This window comes from Lissotriton vulgaris, chromosome 4_1 (assembly GCF_964263255.1).
Source record: "Lissotriton vulgaris chromosome 4_1, aLisVul1.2, whole genome shotgun sequence".
Lineage (NCBI taxonomy): Eukaryota > Metazoa > Chordata > Amphibia > Caudata > Salamandridae > Lissotriton > Lissotriton vulgaris.
In genome coordinates this window covers 917,031,265-917,053,455 of record NC_141691.1, presented here as the reverse complement: position 1 = coordinate 917,053,455, position 22,191 = coordinate 917,031,265, and the positions used below count along the sequence as shown (strand labels likewise).

The following is a 22,191-nucleotide window of genomic DNA, read 5'->3' as shown; positions in this document are numbered from 1 at the left end:
CATCAACGCCAGCCAAACCCTAGTCAACGCACACTGGCAAACTAGAATAGGTCTGTATAATCTCCCTTTTGACTTAGGGGGGTACAGAAAACCGCAGGAAGCAGAAATAATATCTGCTCCCCATCAACGCCAGCCAAACCCTAGTCAACGCACACTAAAAATAGAATAGGCCTGTATAAGCTCCCTTTTGACTTATGGGGTACACAAAACCACGGTGATCAGAAATAATACCTGCTCACCATCAAAGCTAGCCAAATACTAGTCAACGCACACTAAAAACCTAAAACAGGCTTATATAAGCTCTCTTTTTGACTTAGGGGGTACTCAAAACCAAGGGAAGCAGAAATAGTACCTACTCCCCATCAACACCAGCCAAACCCTAATCAACGCACACTAAAAACCAAGAACAGGCCTATATAAGCTCCCTTTTCAGGGGCGGCTCTAGGCTCATGGCGGCCCTGGGCAGGGAGCGTAGGTAGGGGGCCCCCGGAGGAACACAGTCACGGAGGCCAGTGAAGGGGGGGGTGGGGTCAGGGTGTTTAGAAGTGGAACAGAGCCGGATGCCGCCAAATGCCTGCCAAAGGCCGCCACGCAAATATGTATCCATCCTCAGAGGATTATTATATTAAGGATATATATTGGTATGGCGGCTCCTGGGGTTTGGTGGCCCTGTGCAGGTGCACAGCTTGCACATGCCTAAGGCCGCCCCTGGAGCGTGTAAGCACTCTGAACGTCTCCCAGAAGCAAAAAACAAACTGTGAACATTCTCCTCCCCCGTGACGTAGGGGGGTACTAAGCTCGATGGGGGAGCAGCGGCAGATAGGCCGAACCTATTGAATTCTGTGCCCCCGTGACGTAAGGGGTACAGAGATCCATGGGGGTACAGCGCTCCTCGGAAAACCGGAGTCTCTCACTCTCTCTCTTCTCTCCCAGGGCCAGACTGGCGGTAGCAGCACCCGGCATTTTCCCAGTGAGCCGGAATGTTGGTGGCCGATTATTGGCCCATGGGGGCCACTTTTGTTACTGAGGGCCGGTTTTGCAGCAGTGCTGCAATATCGTTCCCCTGTAACAAAAACGGCAGTGGTGTTGACACTAGTGCTTCTTTCATTAGCACCCCCCCCCCCCCAACCCCACCCCCCCCTCTCTCTCAAAGATTCCTCGTGAATGCTGCAAGGAGCCGGGGGAGGGGGGCTCGAAGTGACCGGAAAGGGCCCTGGGATTTGCAAACCAGCCTTCCAGGTCTTCCGCCAACAGGGGAACGCCAGGTGGAATAGATGATGACATGGGCTGGAGACAAGTCGCGCTCTGAGGGACACAGAATAGGCCGTCGAAACTGCTGACTCCGGCTTCCTCTTTACTTTGCCTTTATTGGCAAGGAAAGATACTTTGTACTTAGAAAAAATACACTTTGAATTCGTCTAAGAAAGAGAGTGCAATGACTTGGAGCGAGCTAATGGTTTACAACCTGTTTAATCATCTACTTCTCTGTTTGTAAAATAGTGTTGCATGGATACACAGTGGTTCAGAGACATCCCAGCGACCAGCAAGAGCTCACAGCAGTCAACGAGATCATTCGAACAAAGAAGTAAGTTATTAATTGAGCCACGGGACGGAGCCAGGGGAGATATGCGTAACCTTTGTTTAAACACACATTTCTGCTCAAATAAATCGGGGTCTATTTGAATTAGATTTTGTTAGGCCAGCTCGCTCCCAGGCACTTGTGCTAAGCACTGAAATGACACAAATTTGTACAGCATGTGCAATCTTTGGTTTGGAGCTACGAACTCTACACCGTCACCTCAGCCTGTCACAAGAAGGGCCAGACAGGGGCCTAACTCAAGCCCCTGCTGCCCTCACCGTGCTGGGGGCGGGGCGTGGGGGCGACCCTTGAGGGCTGTTTCGGGGGAGAGCGGGGCATTCATCAAAAGGCCTATGAAAATCTGTGAGATGGATGAGACACAGGGGGCCCTCTTCATGTTTTACATGGGAGCCCCATCATTTTGCGCCTCTGGGGCCAGATGCAAAGGCGTAAATAGACACTGTTGGATTTGGTTAACATCTTACTGAGAAAAACGCCACTTAGAATACCAAACATTATTTGTGAATTTAGGGGGTTGAGAGTAGAAAGCAGGGTTCTCACCTGGGCAGGGAAAGGACGGCGAATATGAATACCCACACAACTGTACATCTGTGAGCATTCATAACAATTCCCAATAGGTTTTAAAAAAATGACCCAAATATGTCCACCCTGGTAAGGCATTTCTCTACATGATAAACAATTAATGTGCCGAGGAACTTACTTTTATGCGCAAAATGCACATTGTTTTAACACTTTATAATGTAGATTGTTCCCAATGTTGACATTCTGCTGAGGTGAGCATAGGGGAAAGGTTTACTTACACTAGACATTTAAGCTTGGTTAGATTCAAAGACATCAGCTTACGTATACCAGCAAAACTAAGCAGTTCATTTATATATTTCAAATACATTTAGATGTCTCAAGTAATGCTTTATTACATGCTCGACAACTGAATTTACAATTCTTTCACAAGCATACATTTTTTTTGTTCTCACATAGGTTATAAGATAAAAACAGTTCTGCTATTTGTTTGGCCCCTCATTTTTACCACCTTAAAAGTTGAATATTATCTTTTCAGGAAATAAAAGCTTTCTGTTGATATATGCATAGCTGCCAACTTTTCAAATTGTTTAAGTGTAACATTTCCATATTTGTAGGGTACTTATGAGTGACATTCTACAGCTAAATGCGTGATACATGTGTGACACATGTGTGACACTTTGAGTGACACTTATACTGGATGGGAAACAATTTTAAAATAATGACTGCATTTTCACAGTGCTTTCTCAGTTGCAGACTCGAATCTCATACCACTACGAATACAAAACTCACGGCGCCAAAAAGGATTCAGGTCAGTTTCTTTCTGGTTACACAGACACGCAGACATCTGCAGTGATTGCATTAAGCATTTGACGTTATTTAACATAAAAGAGTGCATTTCCCAGTAATTACATTAACTTGCATTTATCTTTCATTTAAGGTTTGTGTGTTATTTTATATTTGCAGTTACTGTTGGGTATTGCTAATATATATTTATATATTTTAAATCACTGATTTCTTATTAAACACTAAATGTATTTGCACATTTTGCGGCAGCCTATCTTTTACGGTGTGTAATATGTATTTCCCACTGATTACTATATGCAGTTACCCGATGGAAAAATGTTAACAAAATAGCTACTGATTATTTTGTCCTTGATAACCACATCTTTGATCCCAACCCTACATTTTGACACCAACCCCATTTGCACTTAAGACGAGTTCCGTTCTCTGCTGGACTCATCTGTGCAAACTAGAAGTACCTCCCAAGTGACATGGGGCGACTCCTCTGCTATGGCGGAAAAGCATCGCCCCACTGCTTTTAAGCAGTGAGCAACATAAAATGATAATAACTTTGAGTTATTGCCATTTTTTTGTTTCATTTCCTGCTGCTTTGCGGCAGGTTGGTGGGCAGGGCTGCTTTGCTCTCCGAGCAGAGTAGGGGAGGAGGGGTTTGCCCACTCCTGAGTTCTCAATGACTCTCGGGCCACCCAAACCAGTCATGCGCACGTTCCCCTTCTCCATGCAGGTTGCCTTGCAGCTTGCATGGAGAACATGCCCACCCCTCCAGCCCCTGCCTGAGGGCCGTGTCATGTTGTTCAGACCAATCCCAATGCAGCATTGGGATTGGTCAGGGGACGGAGCCTGGCTTCCTGCTTCCTGTTCCCGTTCGAGGCAGAAAAGCAGGAGCAGAAAAGACACAGGACCCAGCTTTTTTAATTGAATACTGAACCCCCTCGCACAATCCCCAAGCACGCTCCCCCTCCCAGCGACTCCCCCAAGACCCCTCGCCCCCCCCCTGCAAGTGACTGCCAGACAGAGCTAGACAGCATCCTCAGGCCAGGCTGGGGGCCATTGGCTGCGCATAGTGCTGATTATAAGCTGAGGCACTTGGGTAGGCCTCATGGTGATTGGACTGATAATTGCATGGAGCAGAAGCAATTATGTGTTGCATTGGCTCATCGCACATTATAAGAGTTAAAGGAGCTGAAATGTGCATGACTAATGAATTTTAGTACAGTGATGTGGACATTCGCGTACAGTGCTGAATTTGTAAAAGGAAAAGTGCTGATGCCCAAAGCTCATGGTCTTTAATCCGGTGCCAGACCCCACGAGCCCCTTTATATCACTCTTGTAGGTTCCTGCTTTCTCCCTTTGTAACAGTTTTTCCGTCTTTCTCTTCCGTCGACTTTTCACTTTGCCTGTTTTTTCCTTCTTGCACTCGGGAAATGCTAATGAGGAACATGAAGGACAGTGCCCCCCCCCCCCCTCCCATTGCTTAAATTACACTAAACTGCATTTGTGTAACACGCAAAGGAGTAGCCAGATTTATAAATCCCCCCACTGTCGACCAAACACATAATGACGAGTGAACAAAGCAAGAATGCTTGAATCCTTCCAGAATGGTTTCCCCGGCAGTATGCCACATTCCACACCCTCACCATTCAAGCAATCCACTGCTCAGTCAATGCTTCTATCTGGACCACATTGATCCATCCACCTTCTCCTGCCTTACATTCATTTTTTTTCAGCATTCCATCCATCCATGAGTATTCCGTTCACACACCAATCCATTCATCCACCCAGCCATCTTTCATTCTTTCATCATTTCACTCTTACATCCTTTCCCTCTTCTGGCCATAATTTTTTCAATCTATTTATGCATCCACCCTTCCAATTATGCTTTTAACAAATGAATCTTTCACCCTTCCATCCATCTTTTCACCTATTTATCCATACAAAGTTGCAACCTTTCGTCCTTTCTTTTTTTAATCTTTCTTTAAACTTTCCTTCCTACCACATTGCCTTGATTACTTTCACTATTCCTTTCTTTTACTCATGCTTTCTTTTATTCTTTCTTTTCTCATCCTAATTTTAACTTTTTACATTCCTCTTGCTGTTATGGATGCTCTGTCTGTTCTTTGTTCCGTGTTCCATCATTTGTTTCCTTCACTGGACATGATTTACTTGACCTCCACCCTCTTCCTTGCCCTTGTATTCCATTAGAGCATTTTAATCAGCTAGCTACTTACCTACAGAAAGAAGTTTCAATTATAAACCTAACAAATGTTTTATTGTGACTCAGGTCATCAGTTCCACCCGTAACCCTCACTTTAGCAGCTATAGCGGGGGCCTTACGACACCACTGTTAACAAATGATGTGTTGTACTTGGAAGGGCTGCCTATGGATTAGTCTGAAGCTCTTGAGTTACAATTAGGGTTGCCACCTGGTGGGGTTTTTACCAACATGACCAAGGCTTTAATGTTCCAGTTGGTTCAGAAATTAGGAAAATCACCTAAAGATGATATTTTATCCTCTTTTCAGTACATACTTGTAAAAGGAAATGGAAGAAGAAAGCACTTGTAAATGTGTTCTAGATCTATCTTACTGATTTATGACTGATAGTTAAAGTAAATAAAGACCGTGAAGTCATATTTAAAACAAGATGATGGGTGATTTTATACAAAGCCCTATTTAAGTGCAACACTTGGGCACAGCTGTCAAGTTTCCAGGGCCATTGGGCGATGAGCTGCTCCAGTCCAGGCTTTTGTTCTTTGAATTCTGGGACTTGTAGTCCAATTTTTATAAAGGAATAAACACGACATAAAGTCCCAATTAAAAAGAAAATAACTAGACTGTAGCAACAAGTAAGGCATGGGCCTTGGAAACATAGCAGGGCTGACCGAACCTTTGAAGATCCTTAAAATATGGGAAACGGCCACTACAACTCAGCCGTTTCCACGAAAAGCTTTACCACGCATGCATTAGAACGCATGCGTGGTTACCACAAAAGCCTTTACCACGCATACCTTTACTACGAGATGCGTAGTAAAGGCATGTGTGGTAAAGGCAAAAAAAGGGGGCTTGGGGGGGTCTCCCTCCCCCAAAAAAAGTGAGAATAAAAATAAATGACAAAGCGAAGTGGAGACAATCGGCAATCGGCGTCATTAGAGAGGAAACAAAAAGAAACTTCCGCTTCCTCTTTACGACATAGGACGTCATCAAGGAAGATGAAGGAGAAGAGATGACGACGTGAAGAGGTAAGGGCAATACAAAATTTTTTAAAAAAAGATTGAGGGTTAAGGGCAGGGGTAAATAGATGAAGGTTTAGGGGCTGAGGGGACACGTAAGGGTACAGGGTAGGAGTATAACCTTTTCCAAGAGTATGCCCTTATTATGCATACATTAACAACGAAAATCGTTGTAAATCTATGCGTGGTAAAGGAATGTTCGTCGAAAAGGTTATTCATGAAAAAAGCATTCCGTTGTAACGCATGTGTGGTAAAGGCATGCATTGCAACGGAATGCGTTGTAACGACATACAACCGTAAAACACAGTGCTGTTGCCGTTTCTGCTGCCTTTCGTTACTGCAGGAAGGTTTTGCTCAGGAGAGTAGGGGTGCGAGGGCTGTAGAGGGGGCTGATGTCATTCCAGCCCAACAGTTTGACACTCGAAATAGAGTTCCCTTATTTACGCTACTCCAAATGTTGTATATTTGTGTTTAGTAGTTTTGATGCTGCCCACTGAGATAAAAGATCACATGATGTACGAATGGGAAAGCGAACCTTTTGTAATACCCTAGTCACTTCCCCTAATTTTGACCATTCTTTGAGTTGGCAAAATAAAAATAAAAACTTCAACCAAGCTCATTTTATGTTGTTTGACGCAAATTGGAAAACAGACCTGACTACTGGTTATAGACCACTAAAAATCAAGTTTCTTATGGATTTAGTTTGGAAACGCAACATATTTAGGGCAGTGTTTAACTGCAACTCTAAAAAAATGTTTTCACTCCATATATATATTTACCTTGAACATTGCTACAGGGGGAATGCTTGAGGTGCGGGTGTATTCACTCGTAGGCCTTTTTTGATAAATTAAGTAAATAAATCTCATATTTTGCACAGAGGACACATAATAAAATGCAAGGCCCTGGCCTGCTGAGGCGTTTTCCTAGGACAGATATCTGTAGCACAGTGATGCCCAGGTTGGGTTTCATCTGGAATCGAGTTGTGAGGACCTGCACTCTTTATTTACGTTTGTATGTGTCAGGATATATTTTGGGGCAGCCGATGAGATGTGTCAGAACTTTACACTCTAAAATGTTTCCTGTTGCGCTCAAACACATCACTTGCTCCACAATACAGAAAGGCATAGTATGTAGAAACCAAGTTCTGTGCGGCCCAGCTGGCCTTGCTATTCCTACGCGTGCTTCAAGATTATGACTTCCGCCATGCCCCTCATATGGGTATAAGTAATTCTGCTGTATTTTAGAATCCCAGAATGACAAATACCCATGGTACTGGTAATTCTGATGGCGGGAGTACCTTTCAGATATTCCCACGCATCATGTCAGGGGTACCTTTGTCTCCGGTCGGTCTTTTCTCTAACCAAGGGGTCACCATCCCTCACTTCACAGTTTTCAAATTTCACTGAACTTTCTGGAGTTTCGCACAAGATCTCTTCAGCGGGTCTTTAGTGGTTAAAATAGTCATGCATGGGGACATTTGCTGCTATGGAATAAAGTGCAGTGGGGTTATAGGCCATCACACCATTCAACAACAAGCGCTCGCCTGGCAGCCGCGGTTTATTTTTGCAAGCGCTTTCACTTTAAAGTGAAAACGAGATGCAAAAATAAACACGCGGCGGAGCTTGTCTTTATGGGGATATGTGTTTAAACACATTGTCCCATTAAGATAAGAAACCTTTCACGGCAGAAGGAAAGCAGGCGAGCCCGTCCAAGTGGGCCTTCTGCAAAAGCCAAAAGTACACGTCATAGAAAGCTCTTTTCCAATGGCTGGCCACCGTTTAGCAAAAACGGTGACGCCAGCCAATGGAAAAGAGGGGCGCGGCTTAAAGCCCTATACCAAAACTGCTCTAAATCATTAAATCTCGCAGAGCGAACTGCGCATGTGCGCAGCAACGCTAGCCAAGTCCTAAAAAGAACAGGAAGATCCTAGAAAGCCAGCCCCACCTTTCCATCCTGGGTGCCAGAAAGGGAGCTGGCATTCCCTCCTCCTCCTGTTTTTTGTTTCCAGCAACATAGATGAGGAGGTCCCTGCTCGGCAGGGGCCGCACATGCTATGAGGCCCGCTCACCTTTCCTACTGGGCTCGAAGGGCAGTGGGCCTCCATCGTGGGAGCATCAGCCGCTCAGGATGTGAGGTATTTCTGACGGCTCCTAGCCCCGTTACCATCTATCCTGCATGGCAGGGTATTGGACCTGGGCATTTCTCTTTTCGCTCCCTCCTGCAAGCAGAGCAAGGAAGGAGCGTTTCAGTCTATGCTTGCGCAACGATCAGGAGCTCACGCATGTGGGCTGACCTCTGGGCATGACCGCTTCGTTCAGGGAATCCCTGGGGACGCGTATGTGTAGTGGGGTATTCCCAATGGTGCGCATGCTTTCATTTCCAGTGTGCACATCTTACAGAATGTAGGAGCCCGGTTGGAGAATGGCTGTAGGTATTGTAGTTTTCTGTGTGCTTAGGTTATTGTTGGCTGTAATCATGGCCATGAACCTTGCCAAGCAGTAGCATGCCTTCACCCTTCCCCTCTCCTGCATCTGCTTCTTCTTCAGACAGTTCTCCTGTTCCCAAGTGCAGGAGGGGCTGAATGAGAGAACATTAGGAGGACTGTGCTGGAGACTCTAGCTGCCTTTAAAGGAAAGTCTCCTATTCCTACTAAGTGCAGTTAAGGTGAAGAGGAGCTATCCTTGTCTGAGGTGTCTGATTCTTCTGAGGAAGTTCCTGTCCCCTCTGACTTCAAAGGGAAATATAATGCGAAGGACATGCTTGGGGACTTGTTCATCCATATTAAGGAAAATATAGGTTTTCCGCCACTTGAGAAGCCTGGTCCCTCTTATGAATCAGTTCTGAAGCACTTCCAGAAAACCATCCAGTGCTGACCTTCCTCTCCTTCAGTTTCAGAAAGACATTATCAGGCAGGAATGGAAGGACCCAGACAAGATATTGTTTCCTCCATTTATGGAAAAATTCTTTCCTCTGGAGGAAATAGACTCTGAGTTACCAGATAATGTTCCCATGGATTCTGTGGTGGCCGGCCTGGTGAGTCGCCCTTCCATGGCAGAGGAGAATATTAAAAAAAATCCTGTGCATAAGATGGTAGATTCTGCCTTGTGGAAGGTTTTCTCTGGGGTTCATATAGCTATGAGGGCCAGAATGTATGGGGCTATCAAGGCTCCACCTTCTCGTTTCTTCGGGATTGTGCTGAATTACCTATGGCTTCCCCCTCACGACGTCCCCAAGAGTCTGGAGGAGATACACAGACTGCTCGGATAGTCAGACGAGGGAAGGAAAGGAAGGGGACAGCAGGGAGGGAGATCTGAAGTAATAAGAGTGTACACTTAGAACATATGCTCCAGTTAACACACAGTATAACACCAACAACAACATTCCACTACTGAACCCTGTACTAGCCTCATCCCTACCTGTAAAGGAAAATACTGAAGCTGTAAAGCAGGTGTGAAGAATGAGGTGAGACCAGAGATTCACCAACTGTAATAGAAGAACACAAGGCAGGTGTTGGGACTCTCATAACCTAGTACTATTCCAGTTCCGTCAGCATATGTACAACATACCTATATATACATGTGTTCACGTCTTGTAGTTAGATAAATCCCTCTGCGTCTCCCCCTTGTTCGTCACTCCCTTGCTAGGATATAAAGATGTACAGCGTTGAAGATAAAGAAAGTAAAACAGCAGGCCTGGGTTAATCGACTCTTAACTTTGCCAGCTGTAGGTAATCAATCCTGAAATGCTTCGTGATCTAGACCTCTCTAGACCGCTCTCAAATGTCAGGAAAACGTCAGGAGACTGAGAATGGTCGGAGCCCCAACCATTCCTTATACTACTCAATCAGTCACCATATGTTCCTTAAATGAACGTTTGGCACCCCTAAGGAATTCTGTTGGTGCCTTTTCGTTCCCCGCAACAAAACAGCAGAATGCCTGTTTCAACCAACGGGGAACCGCTACTCACTCTCTCTCTCTCTCAGTAACTCGCACAAGGCGAAATGCTCCTCCCAATCCAAAAGTACCAGAACCCACTCCGAAACGGGGTTCTCAAGAGCCTAAACACAGTACACAGGTACAACGCTTACCGGCAGTTCGGTAACATACCAACCGCAGCTTCTGACTGCTGCAGGAATTATCGGCCCGCCGTCATCTCTGGAGCCGTCTTTACTTCCTGGAATTGCGTGCCTTGCGTCAAGCACGCTACGTTCTTCCCAGGCATGCCGGGAACTGTAGTTTGCAATGCTTCGTGTCATTGCCACTGCCGATCAGTGACCCAGGAACGTTCAGGTCCTGACAGTACACCCCCCCTCACAAGGGGCGCCGACTGGCAGCAGGCTTGCCCGGAAACCTATGGTGGAAGCTCGCCACCAAACCAGGAGCATGCACAGCACTGGCATGCTCCCACAAATTCTCCTCTGGGCCATAGCCCTTCCAGGCAAGCAGATACAGCAAACGCCCCCTCACCCACTTGGAGTCAAGAACCCTTCGTACCTCGTATTCTTTGTCCTGGTGTACCCAGATGGGCAGAGGAACTCGCCGAACCGGACAGTGAGAGGGTTTCACGAGGGACACATGGAAAACTGGGTGGATCCGAAAGTGAGCAGGCAAACGCAGCCGCACAGCCACCGGATTTATGTGTTTCACTACCCTGTAAGGCCCTATGAATTTAGGGTTGAACACACTGTGCCTCTTAAAACGTATGTGTTTCGTGGATAACCACACCAGGTCACCCTTTCTGTACCCAGGACAAGGCCTGCGATGTTTGTCTGCCTGTGTTTTGTATCTGGCTTTAGCTTGTACAAGATTCTTGCGTGTGGCAAGGAGTATTTTGCGCACACGCAACAGTCTTTCCTTGACCTCGGGTAATCTGTTGTTGGTGTTCGGGAGCACTATGGGGTTAAATCTGGGATGGTGCCCATAGGAACAAAAGAAAGGGGAGTGAAGCGTGGAAGAGTGCTGAGTGCTGTTATAGGCTATTTCCGCTACCCATAACCATTTCACCCATGAATCAGTGTTTTCCTGCACGTAACAACGCAATTACTGCTTAAGAGTCTGGTTCAGCCTCTCTCCGTTTCACCGTCAGTTTGTGGGTGAAAACTGGTGGAGAGAGATGACGTGATTTGTAGCTCTGCACACCAGGTTTTCCAAAAATGCGCAGTAAATTGGGCCCCTCTGTCAGACACGATAACCCTCGGAAGCCCGTGCAGTCTGACTATGTGAACCAAAAGGAGGTGAGCTAACTGTCCTGCTGTGGGGACCTGGGTACATGCGATGAAGTGAACCATTTTTGTAAGGTAAACTATGACTACAATGATGGCGGTTTTCCCTTGATCTTTTGGGAGGCCCACAATGAAGTCCACTGAGAATCTCTCCCAAGGGTTTTCTGACGTGGGCATAGGTTGTAACAGTCTCTGCGGTTGTTAACGGTCTGATTTTATTCGGGCACACTTGGAACACTCTTTCACCCATCGACAAAGATCTGGACAAATAGAAGGCCACCAGAACTGTCTCAATGCTTTTTCAAGGGTCTTCGCATACCCCGTGTGACCAGTACAAGGGGACCTTGCTTCACTTTCCATTCCTTGTGATGCCTCAGCCACGTTCTCCATACACAAGACTGTGCTCCTGATTTCACACCCAACAAAAAATCCCCTGCTCTAGTGACACACAGGACTTTGGAGGGCTCGATGATAGCCCTAACGGGTTTGTTGGTATGCATCTCCGGGATTTCTTGTCTGGTTAGTGCGTCCGCCTTCTTGTTCTGAACACCTGGTTTGTATGTAATGATGAACCGGAATTCCTCAAAAAACAACATCCACCTTAACTGGTGAGGAGTCAGATGACGTGCCGCACGCATAAACTGCAGATTTTGATGGTCTGTAAACACCGTCACCTGGTGTTTCGCACCCATCAGCCAATGTCTCCATTCCAGGAATGCATCCCGAATCGCCAGTAGTTCCTTCTCAGCGATCGTGTAGTTGATTTCTGCTGGAGTCTACTTCCGTGACATAAAGGCAATCGGATGCAGGAGTCCGGTGGTTTCCTTTCTCTGGGACAGCACAGCCCCTACCGCAACTTCAGATGCTTTGGCTTCTACTGTGAACAGAAGTTCAGGATTGGCGTGCATCAGGACCGGAGCCGTAGAGAAGGCAGCTTTCATCTAATCGAAAGTGGTTTGTGCTGCTCTATCCCATATAAACGGTACGTCTGGTCAAAGGTGTTACCATAGCAGAGAATCCCTGAATGAAACGCCTGTAAAAGTTGGCGAATCCCAACAGGCTCTGAATGTCCTTGATATTACACGGGCGAGGCCACTCCATCACAGCTTTAACCTTCCTTTCAGCCATGACCTGACCAGATGGTGTGAGCAACACGCCTAAGAATTCTACTGTGGTAACGTGAAATTCACACTTTGTGATCTTGCAGTACAGATGGTTAGTCATCAAGGCTTGTAACACCCGACTAACGTGTTCTACATGTTCTTCTGTGGTGTTTGAGTGGACCAAGATGTCGTCGATGTAAACCACAACATATCGGTCGAGATATTCCCTCAACACTTCATTTAAGAAGTATTGAAATTCGGCCGGGGCATTGCAAAGCCCGAAAGGCATCACCAGGTATTCAAAAAGCCCGTACCCCATTTTAAATGCCGTTTTCCACTCATCCCCCTGGCGTATGCGAACGAGGTGGTACGCGCCCCTCAGATCTAGCTTGGTATAGATTCTGGCGGATCGTACCTGTTCCAACAGTACAGGGATTAGCGGTAGCGGGTACTTGTTCTTCACAGTGATAGTGTTGAGGGCCCTGTAATCTATGCAACACATTTTTTCCCCGTTGGCTTTCGGAATAAAAAACAGCGGAGATGCAGCCGGAGATCTGGAGGGTCGTATGAATCCCACCGCTAGATATTTATCCAGGTAGGTAAGCAGAATTTCGTTCTCCGGTATCGTAAGAGCATAAATTCTTCCATTCGGGACCACCGCCCCCGGGACAAGTTCTATTCGGCAGTCGTACTCCCTGTGGGGTGGGAGCGCCTCGGCCTGGGTATCGCTGAACACCGCTTCGTAGGTCAGATAACAAGACGGTAGTGACACCTCTTTTTCGGCCGCGGTGACTATGTTTTGTATGGAGGCCAAAGCCCTTGAGGGGCCGTCAAACAGCGAAACGCAGTGTTCCATACAATATGCGGATGTGAACTGCACCGTTCCAGAAGACCAATGTATGAAGGGTTCATGCTTTTGCAGTCAGGGTAGTCCCAGAATTATACCGTATTGTGGTGCATTAATGATGTTGAAGGACAGGCTTTCCCTATGGTATGCATTATAGATGAGTTCGTACTCAGGGGTGTGGTATTTGATAGGTCCGGCTTCCAATTCTTTTCCATCCACTGCATACACTTTTTCGGGATGTTTCTTGGTTGTACGCCTCACTCCCAGCCGTTCAGCTTCTGCAAAGTCCATGAAACAACCTGTTGCACCGGAATCCACTATGGCACTAATATGTGTTTCTGCAGATGCGATGACCATAGTCATTTTAAGAAACAAATGGCTCTTCTCCTGAACACCACCTGGCATTATGAAAGGGATAATGTGTTTGCTTGATGGTTCCCCTTCGTCCACCCTCAAGCTTGGTAGTTTTCCAGCCCCTTGTCTGCTGTTCCTGCAGCGGCTTGTCCGTTTCTGAATCTTCCTGGCTTAGGTTTTACCGGACAGTCACGTAGGTAGTGTCCCTTTTTGCTGCAATAAAGACAAAGGCCCTGCTTTCGTCGGTGATCCCTCTCGCTCACGGTCAGGGATGCCCTTACTGCTCCGATTTCCATAGGTTCTGGTGCCATGGATGATTTCTCTGCTTGTCCTCCACGATCCAAAGGCACCACAGCTCGGTTCTTTGTTTTGTAGTCTCCTTTCTGCTCCTTCATCCTATGGTCCAGACGTAACGTAAGCTCGATGAGAGCCGAACACGTGCGGGGTTGTGGATCGATGTGTGCCAACACATCCTTCAGTTAATCATTCAAGCCTTGATAAAACAGAGCGGATTGTTTGGCTTCTGGCCAGTCGGTCTCAGCCACTAACCGACGAAAGCTGTTAAGGTATGTCACCAAGTCAGCGTTGCCCTGTTTCAAAGCCAGCAGCTCTCGATCCGCAGTAAAGGTTTCAGCCCTTCGGTCAAAGGTTTTCTCGAATTCGGGCCGGAACTCGTCCCAATCATATAGCAGAGGGTCATCGCGCCTAACCACAGGGACTGCCCACTGTGCTGCCTCACCCGCTAAGTAGGAAATCAAAAATGCCACCAAGCCTGATTGGTGGAGAACATCTTAGGTTTGCGCATGAAGTGCAACATTACTTGGGTCATAAATACTTGCACCTTCTTATTATCCCCATAAAACCTCTCAGAGGGGCCAACGGCATTTGTGTGGGCATTTCTACGACTACAGAGGGGGTTGGAGTAGTACTTCCACCCGCATCAAAAGGGTTTGATTGGATCCTGTCTATTCTAGCCCGTAACTGGGCGGTTTCTGCTCTTGAAGCAGCAACCTCCCTTTTGGAGGCCGCTAGTTCTGTTTGAACAAATGCCAAGGCAGCGATAACATCGTCTAAGGTAGCCAATATCTGATTCAGTACAACCAAGAAGAGAAATGTATTCGTGGGCCGATAATTCTGTCAAGGCTCCACTTTCTCTTTTCTTCGGGATTGTGCTGAATTACCTATGGCTTCCCCCTCACGACGTCCCCAAGAGTCTGGAGGAGATACACAGACTGCTAGGATAGTCAGGCGAGGGAAGGAAAGGAAGGGGACAGCAGGGAGGGAGATCTGAAATGATAAGAGCGTACACTTAGAACATATGCTCCAGTTAACACACAGTATAACACCAACAACAACATTCCACTACTGAACCCTGTACTAGCCTCATCCCTACCTGTAAAGGAAAATACTGGAGCTGTAAAGCAGGTGTGAAGAATGAGGTGAGACCAGAGATTCACCAACTGTAATAGAAGAACACAAGGCAGGTGTTGGGACTCTCATAACCTAGTACTATTCCAGTTCCGTCAGCATATGTACAACATACCTATATATACATGTGTTCACGTCTTGTAGTTAGATAAATCCCTCTGTGTCTCCTCCATGTTCGTCACTCCTGTGCTAGGATATAAAGATGTACAGCGTTGAAGATAAAGAAAGTAAAACAGCAGGCCTGGGTTAATCGACTCTTAACTTTGCCAGATATAGGTAATCAATCCTGAAATGCTTTGTGATCTAGACCTCTCTAGACCGCTCTCAAATGTCAGGAAATCGTCAGGAGACTGAGAATGGTCGGAGCCCCAACCGTTCCTTATACTACTCAATCAGTCACCATATGTTCCTTAAATGAACGTTCGGCACCCCTAAGGAATTCTGTTGGTGCCTTTTCGTTCCACGCAACGAAACAGCAGAATGCCTGTTTCAACCAACGTGGAACCGCTACTCACTCTCTCTCTCAGCCGAGAGAGCATCTCGGGTACAGTAACACGCACGAGGTGTAATCCTCCTCGCAATCCAAAAGTACCAGAAACCACTCCGAAATGGGGTTCTCAAGAGCCTAAACACAGTACACAGGTACAACACTTACCGGCAGTTCGGTAAAATACCAACCGCAGCTTCTGACTTCTGCAGGAACTATCATCCCCGCCGTCATCTCTGGAGCCGTCGTTACTTCCTGGAATTGCGTGCCTTGCGTCAAGCACGCTACATTCTTCCCGGGCATGCCGGGAACTGTAGTTTGCAATGCTTCGTGTCATTGCCACTGCCGATCAGCGACCAAGCAATGTTCAGGTCCTGACAGGGGCATTGACTGCGCAATCCTTGATTACGGACTTAGACGTTTTCTGTTATTCAGCAGGGTGACAATTGCCTCCCATTGTTGGAACATCTGGAGCAGTAACTTTAATTCATCTCTGACATTTCCTTTGATGTGGTGAGATCTGCGGCATTAGCAGGGGGTGCCTCAATTGCTTAAAGGCAGAACCTCTATTTGAAGGGCTGATTGTACCCATTCTTCGTGCCTTCTGCTCCCCTGATTGCACTTGTTTTCTTACCTTTCACTCCCCTGGTTGTGCTCGTTTTCTTGCCTTCTGCTCCCCTGATTGCACTCGTTTTTCTTGCCTTCTGCTCCCCTGATTGTACCCGTTTTTCTTGCCTTCTGCTCCCCTGATTGCACTCGTTTTTCTTGCTTTCTGCTCCCCTGATTGCTCCTCCCTTCCACATCCACATATATGGCGGCAGCTGCACGGCCTAAGGCAAGCCCGTGTGCACCCGTCCGCGCCCGGACCACGCTCAGCGCCAAAACCCCTAGTCCCCACACCCGCCACGATGACCACCACCACTACGATGCCAGCACACTCCATGCTCTCAACCCTGGATGGACCCACACCTGCTTCAAGGCCGCCCCAAAACACATGCACGGCCCCTTCACCTGCCGGAACTGCAGCTACACCAGCCTCAGAGCAGCCAAACAACCCGCCAAGAAAGGCCTCAACCACCTCCAATGCATCCTATTGAATACCCGCTCCGCACTCAAACATGCCGTCGAGCTCTCGGACCTGCTCGACACATCATCCCAGGACGTCGCCTTCCTGACAGAGACGTGGATGAACAACTCCTCCCCACCCGACATTGCCATAGCCATCCCAGACGGCTACAAGGTCACCCGCAGAGACCGCACCAAAGGAGTCGGAGGAGGAATCGCTATCATCCACAAGAACAGCATCAGGGTCTTGACCAGCACCAAGGACACTCTCAGCACCGCTGAACACATGCATTTCCAGATCCACACAGACCCCCAACTCCATCCTCAGAGGCACCCTCGTCTACAGACCTCCCGGACCGGACCCCAGTTCAGCGACTCCATCACCGACTTCGTCAGCACGCACGCCCTGACCTCCACCAACCACATTCTCCTCGGAGACCTGAACTTTCACCTTGAGAACAACAATTACAGCAACTCGACAACCCTGATCAATAACCTCGCGAACCTCGGACTGAGGCAACTCGTCACAACACTCACCCACTCCGCTGGCCACACGCTTGACCCCATCTTCTCCGCTAGCCCCCACGTCTCCTTCAGCCACACCACCGAACTCCTCTGGACCGACCACCCCTGCATCCACTTCTCCTTCCAGAAACCCACCACACACCACTGCACCCAACAGATCCCTTGCCGCTACTGGAGAAAAATCACTAAAGACCAACTACACGGCGACCTTGCTCTCAACCCACCCACCGAACCCTCCAACACCGACGATGCTGCCCACAGCCTCACACGCTGGATCAACGACTTCGCCAACACCCTCACCCACTGAAGAAACCCCCCACAGAGACACCAGCAAGAGGGCCAGTTGGTTCATTCCAGAACTTTTAGCCTCCAGGTGAGCCTGCCAGAAACTAGAGAAGAAATGGCACAGTGAAAAGACTCCGGACAGCCACGCAGCCCACAAGGACGCCATCTGCAACCTCCATCACCTCATCAGGACTGCCAAGAGGACCTCCTTCAAAGACCGCCTCGACATCAACGCACTCAACAGCAAGGAGCTCTTCAACATCGTGAAATAACTCTCCAACCCCAGCTCCAACACCAACGACATCCTGCCGTCGCAAGTCCTGTGCGACTCCCTCGCCACTTTTTTCCACCGCAAGATAGCCGACATCCGCGACAGCTTCATCACCCAGACAGCCCCAACAGACAGCAACACAACAGACTCTCCGCACACCATTGACCACGACCCCCTGCTAGCCTGGGCCAGCGTAAGCATCGTTGACACCATCAATACCATGAGCACAGTCCACTCCGGCTCCCCGTCAGACCCATTCCCGCACCACATCTTCAACAAAGCCAGCAGCTCCATCGCACCCCACCTGCGCAACGTCATCAATCTCTCCCTCAAGACTGCGACCTTCCCAGAGAGCTGGAAACACTCTGAGATCAACGCCCTACTCAAAAAACCCAAGACAGACCCTAGAGATTTCAAGAACCTCCGGCCCATCTCTCTGCGCCCATTCCCCGCCAAGGTCATCGAGAAAATCGTCAACAGACAGCTAACCCAATACCTCGAAAAAAACAGAATCCTGGACCCTTCCGAGTCAGGGTTCCGCAGCAACCACAGCACCAAAACCGCCCTCATCGCCGCCACTGACGACATCAGGACCATGCTGGACAATGGTGAGACCACAGCCCTCATCCTCCTGGACCTCTCCGCCCAATTCAACACCGTCTGCCACCGCACATTACGCGCACGCCTCCACGCCGTAGGGATCCAAGACAAAGCCCTGGAATGGATCACCTCCTTCCTCTCCGGCAGAACCCAGAGCGTCCGCCTCCCTGCTTTCCGATCCAAAGCCTCTGAGATCATCTGCGGCGTACCCCAGGGATCCTCCCTCAGCCCGACACTGTTCAACATTTACATGGCCCCACTCTCACACGTCGCCCGACAGCACAACCTCAACATAATCTCCTATGCCGATGAAACTCAACTGATCCTCTCGCTCACCAAGGACCTCATTACCGCCATAGCCAACCTCCCCGAACGAATGAAGGCCGTCGCCGACTGGATGAAGATCAGCCGAATGAAGCTGAACTCGGACAAAACAGATGTCCTCATCCTCGGCTCCAACCCATCAGCCTGGGACGACTCCTGCTGGCTGACGGCACTGGGGGCAGCCCCGACACCCACTGACCACTCACGCAACCTGGGAATCATCCTCGACTCAACGCTCTCCATGACCAAGCAAGTCATTCATTTCATTTCATAAGGCTTTATTCGGAGCATGAAGACAATGTCCATAAAAGCACATACATTTACATTACATAAGCAATGATCAATGATCAATAAAAACCATGGTAGAAAATTCAGTACAGAATACATAGTTAAAACAGTTAAAAAATCATACTAGTCCTTGCCTTAATAACATGAAGAAGGAAAGTAGCAGTAAAAACACAAACGTCAGGGTGGGGCATGTTAAAAAGCAACTTCATGGTACAATGTTCATTTCTAACTCCAAACTTGATGAAAATGGGTTTTAAAAAGGCTGAACGAAAGTTACCGTAAAGTTTACACAGCAATAGAAAGTGCATAGGGCTTTGTGCTGAAGTATTGTCACATGGGCATGGACCAGTCGGAGGTTTTTTGTTGCAGGGGAAGGCCACCAGGTGGTGCACAATCCCAAGCCTTAGTCTCGTTAAGACAAACTGGTGGGAAACTCTGGTGACATAACTCAAATACGGTTGGTAGCCCACATTCTCGCAATATCTTCCATAGAGCACACAGGTGGGGAGATTGCCACAGTCCCTCCCCCGCCTCTCTGTCTTATAGCTCATGAAGGCAGTCTTCATCTCGGATTTGGACAGACTAGAAGCAACATAGCTATCCTCTCTTATATCGAGACCATAAATCTCTGAAAAACTATTGATGACAAATTTAATCCAAGGAATCTTTAAATGGTTATCGGTAGAGAGACAATCTCTTATGATGGCTCTATTTAGGGAAGTCTCCTCCTTCAACCAGATAGCACGCCATGACATTAATGGTCTTAAGGCAATCAGATCTGAAAGATGTTGGATCCTAAGCTCTCTGTGCACCAGGTTGTTAGAGGCTGATTTGGGCAAACACAGGAGTCTCTTTAAAAAGAGATTTTCCTCCACTTGTAGGCTCCCTGCAGTGACGTGTCCCCAAACCCCAGCACCATAGAGGGCAATGGAAAGGCATCTCAATTGATAGATTTTTAGCATGTCTTTAATCCGTTTGTCCCCTAATTTGGTAGCAAACTTGAACACCCCATGGGCACATTTCGTTATCTTGGCCCGAACATTGGTAAGCTCACAAGTCCAGCTACAGTTCTTCGAAAATGTGGTGCCAAGATAGCTAAAGGTATCCACCGTTTGCACCTTGTGCCCATCGATAAAATAGGAATGGGGTTTCCCTCGCCCTGTTCCACATTCCATAATGTAGGTTTTGGATTTATTGATCAACAACTTTCTATCCTTGATGAACAGCGAGAACCTGTCCATCAGGCGTTGTAGACCTATCGGGGTCCTGGACAAGATCACGGCATCGTCCGCGTAGAGTAATACAGGGACGTTAAGAGCATTGATTTTTGGGGCATCTGCCGCAATCGTCTTTAAGACGGAGTCAACTTCGTTGATGAAGAGGGTAAAGAGTAGGGGGGCGAGAACACACCCTTGTCTTATGCCACACCTGATCTTAAACTTTGGGGTGCGCTCACCTCCAGGGCCATAACGGACACTGGTGCTTAGGTTGGCATAGAGTCATGCCAGGAAATAAACAATGCCCTCAGGTGCCCCCATTTCTAACAATTTCGCCCAAAGGATGTTATGATGCACCATGTCGAAGGCACTACTCAAATCTGCAAAGCAGAGATAGAGAGAGCCTTTCTTAGCCTGCGTATATTTCCCTATTAAGAGTTCAAGGTTAAGGGCAGACATTGTTCAATAGCCCCTCGTCCTTTTCTAAAGCCATATTGGCAATTGGCCAGAATGCATTTGGATTCGGCCCATTCTTCCAGCCTAACCAAAAGCTCCCTGCTCATTATTTTCACTGAGGAATCAAGCAAGGAAATTGAGCGATAGTTCTTCACATCCCCCCTATCTCCCTTCTTATAGATTGGAATAATGATGGATTCCTCCCAGGTAGGTGGGACACCCTTACATACAGCAGCATTAAAAACGTTAGTTAACAACGGGCCCCAAAATCCGGTTCTAGTTTGTACACATCGATGGGCACCCCATCGGGCCCCTGGGCCTTCCCACCATTACTGGAGGTGATGCTTCCCAGAACTTCAACGGTGGAAATGTCCAGCGGAACGATAGGCCAGCAGTCCTCATGTGCACCCATCGGTCTATCCGAATCAAAGATCAAAGAGAAGTGGGTAATCCAATTTTCCATGCTAACGTTAGCCGTCAATTCGGGCACCTTGTCGTCCTTAAGAAACGGACAGTTAATTGTGGCCCAAAATAAAGAGGAGTCCGAAGTTGCGGCTGCCTGGTCTAAGTTATCCTAGGCCTCTTGCCGTAGTTCGGTCTTCCTACGTTTGACTGCAACCTGGTAGGTGAATCTAAGCTCCCTAACCACACTATTATCTCTTGGTTTGTCTGCCAATGCCGTTTTAAGCCCCTTAAGTGCGGTAGTACTCGCGCGATCAAACCACCCCTTTTGATGATGTAACTTACCCTTACCAAGTTTGGTGAATTTACTGTCAATTGTGAGGTTGATGTTAATAAAATTACACACAGTTTCAACAGTAACCTCCTCACTCTCTAGGATGGTAATGATTTCTGTTAAGCAGCTTTTAACAATAGAATTTGACATCACTTCCGCTTTGTCCCCTTTCCATCTAATTCTGCTTCCGTTGGGTTTGTGCGGCTCTATGTTAGCAATTGTACAAATTTTGGGTACATGTTTCTCCTTCCAAAGTATGGCCTCAATAGTGATACAATTATGATCACTAAGCAGATTATCCACTACCACAGGGGCCTTACACCACGGGCTGAGGCTAGAGGACATGCAAATAAAATCTATTACAGTGTTTGCATTCCTTCCCGTGAACGTGGGAATGATTTCTCCAGAGGCGTTTTTCGCATTTACCAGAATTTCCAAATCATAGGTGGCCAAAATCTTATTCAACAAGTCCCCATAAGGATTGTGGGGGAAATGAAGATCAGCATCCCCAAAACAATTAGTGTCTCCACAAACCCTTTGGTCGGAAAGGGAACACGCTGCAGTATTAAAATCCCCCACCCAAATAAGGTCAAAAACAACATCAGACCCCATTATAATGTCAGCCAAAGCGGTCTCGAGTGCAGACACTACCTGATGCCTAGTGCTGTCGAAGATATTATTATAAAAGTTAATTAAAAGAATATTTCTACCTAGCTCCTGATGAAGCCATAAAATCTGGGAATGGACCCCAACCAATACATGTTTTTTAACAGTGATAGGGAGTTCCACAGATATCAATACCAGAAGCCCTCCCTTAGCCCTACCCGAAGGGG

General features: G+C 47.5%; 1 protein-coding gene across 2 annotated transcripts in view; it reads left to right on the top strand.

Annotated features, from left to right (window-relative positions):
• Positions 1-1,513: 1,513 nt before the first annotated feature.
• LOC147722720 (uncharacterized) overlaps positions 1,514-22,191 on the top strand; it is a 366,241-nt gene continuing 345,563 nt past the window's right edge. The window contains exons 1-2 of one of the 2 annotated variants that reach the window (XM_086965197.1): positions 1,514-1,585; positions 2,859-2,930. The gene's annotated coding sequence lies outside the window, so the exon portion shown is untranslated. The remainder of the gene's footprint in view (positions 1,586-2,858; positions 2,931-22,191) is intronic. The other variant, XM_086965198.1, reaches the window with a different exon arrangement.